At 49.5% G+C, this 2,642-nt stretch overlaps 1 pseudogene; it reads left to right on the forward strand.

Annotated features, from left to right (window-relative positions):
- The first annotated feature begins 268 nt into the window (after positions 1 to 268).
- The window catches only part of LOC107145036, a 12,823-nt pseudogene continuing 10,449 nt past the window's right edge, over positions 269 to 2,642 (forward strand).

Below are 2,642 nucleotides of genomic sequence, written 5' to 3' on the forward strand. Positions count from 1 at the left end.
CACAACACCAGAGGGCAAGGTGACAGTGAGAAGCTGCAGAGCTCTGGGAAGCAGGAGCCCCCTTGTAGGTGGACTTGGGCCTCTTCTTTTCTGAGGTTGAGACTCTTGTAAAACTGTGGCTGCTTTGGAGATTTGGGATGAGTAGCTTCCTGGAGTTGATCTACAACTTGTCCATGTGAAGGAAATGTATGAGGAACAAGATTAGAGAAAAAGATTGAAAGATCTCCTGGAGAGAAGGTCATGAAAGTGAGTCAAGGTGAGAGTGTCTATGGTGAATATTCAGGTTTTGAAGGATGGAGAGTTTGCACACCATGAAGAGGGGGCAGCCCGGCATGGTGACTCCTGTGTGAACTCCTTAAGCATCCTGTGTCAGCACCCAGGAGTGTCCCTCTCCAAAAACTTGGATTCAGCAAGCTGTCATGCTGGCCCTCAAGCTAGAGTGTAAGTAAGGGTTCTGGCTGTGAAAATGTACAAAGCAGCATTCCTCTGGTAAGCAAACTCCCGGAGGGTCACAGGCGCCCTGTTTTTCCACACTTGGACTATTCTGCAGTTTCTCCCTGGAACTAGTAAATTGACTAATACATGCTTAATGTCTAGCTGCTCTGGTAATGTCCTTCATGAGGAGGCTCTATGCTAGAGTCTTATCAGCCTCGGCCTTGATCTCAGACACTCAGCTTTGGGAATAGAGGAACTCTCTTAGACAACACCAATGTGTCACTGCGCCTAAACCTGCCCAAATAACTGTAACTTTATAGACTGAGCAATAGGCTCTAATGATGCCAATGACCTAATGTAACCTATGGATATAAGTAAAGCTGGAAGCAGAGCAGCCTTTTTACTCTGCCCCTGCACCTTGCTTCTGTCTCTTTTTGTTTTTCTTTTTTTTTTAATATTTATTTTAGTAGAGAAAGAATTTTAATATTTATTTTCTAGTTTTCAGCGGACACAACATCTTTGTATGTGGTGCTGAGGATTGAACCCGGGCCGCACGCATGCCAGGCGAGCGCGCTACCGCTTGAGCCACATCCCCAGCCCTGTTTTTCTTTACAGAAATATTTTTAATCTTCTGAATCTAAGCTTTTCTTATGGCCTCATGTGGAGCAGGCTGGTTTCTGAGTTCAAATGTTTCTTCCTATTCCCTCTTGATTCCTTTGTAGAACGTTGCTTCCATATAGCTCCATTGCCCCCTGAATTGAATAACTGTACTTCCCTGTAGGTATGTTTTTATATTTTTAGGTGAAAATGGGTAGATAGACAGCAAAGGCATACGAAAGCCTTGGCTGTGAAGCCAGCTGTCTCATCCCAAATGTCTGACCTCTGACAATAGGAGGCACTACCTCACTCCCTTCTGTTCCATTATGTCCTGGCAATCTGAGTAGATGACCTTTTCTTTTTTGGTACCAGAGATTGAACCCTGCGATGCTTAACCACTGAGCCACCTCCCCAGCCCTTTCTTTCTGTTTTTATTTTGAGACAGGTTCTTGCTAAGTTGATGAAGGTGGCTTGAACTTGCAATCCTCCTGCTTCAGCTTCCCGAGCTGTTGGGATTCAGGCGTGTGCCACCGCTCCTGGTAAGATGTCCTTTTCTGAGGTGGGGTCTTATCTCATGGACATTACCTCTGGAACTGCCTAAGTACACTTGTTCCCTCAATTACAGGGGCAAAAAACAGGAAGAGCCCACCTAATACAGTGAGAAGACAACACCAGTTTTGAAAGGCCAGGATTGAGTTTTGCTTAAACAATTAAATCCCAATTTTTCAATTCTACAATGAATTTAATTTAATTATAAATAACAATTAATATCAGTTAATACTATTAATATCTTATATGGTTACATTTAAAATGCTCTTTTATAAAGTTATATTACATATCATTTACCATATTCAGGTGTTCCCAGACCTGGGAGGTTGGATCTAAATGGATACATGCAATTATCCCTCACGTTAGGTCAGGTCCAGGCCCTGGGAAGTTGCTGGGGCTGGGAAGGGCAGGAAACCATCTCTTGGGTTCCATTCAGCCAGGTAGAGGTTCTATCCTGCTGTCACTCAAGATTCAGGGGCGGGGCCTGGATCGCTAGCCAATCAGAGACATGGGGTGGGGCCTCAGGAACTGTCCAATCAGCACCGCAGCTGGAAGAAGATGGAAACCTTCCACTTTTGTGGAGCTTCTTCTAGGGTTCGCCATAGAGTGTCCTGCGGGTCTTGTGAAGAGAACTTCTAAGTGGCTCAGCCTCCTCGCTGTGACCTCCGCCCTATGCGGGCCGAGGCGACCCCGGGAACCCTAGAAGGCGGGGAATGGTGAGTATGGAGGGCGCCCTTCCCGCAAGGGGAGCGGGTCGCGGTGAAGGGGACGGGTGAGTCGCTGTGGAGGGACCCGGGCCTCCGGCGGCAGCTGCGGCGACTGCGGTCAGAGTCCGGCCGGGCCCCGGGTCCTGCGCGGCGCTTTGCCGGCCGGAGCGGTCTGTGGGCAGCGCGGCCGCCCAGCCCCGCGTCTCCCCCTCTGCGGTGGCGGCGGGAGGGTCGCGGGGAGACTCCCGCCGCGGGCGAGGCGGGGCCTGGGAGGGAGGTGTGCGCGTCCCAGCCCCCCTGCTCCTCGGGGTCCCCTGGTTACTCCGAAGTCTGCAAAACTGGGGAAGCCGGTTC

This window comes from Marmota marmota, unplaced genomic scaffold, assembly GCF_001458135.2.
Source record: "Marmota marmota marmota unplaced genomic scaffold, marMar, whole genome shotgun sequence".
Classification (NCBI taxonomy): domain Eukaryota; kingdom Metazoa; phylum Chordata; class Mammalia; order Rodentia; family Sciuridae; genus Marmota; species Marmota marmota.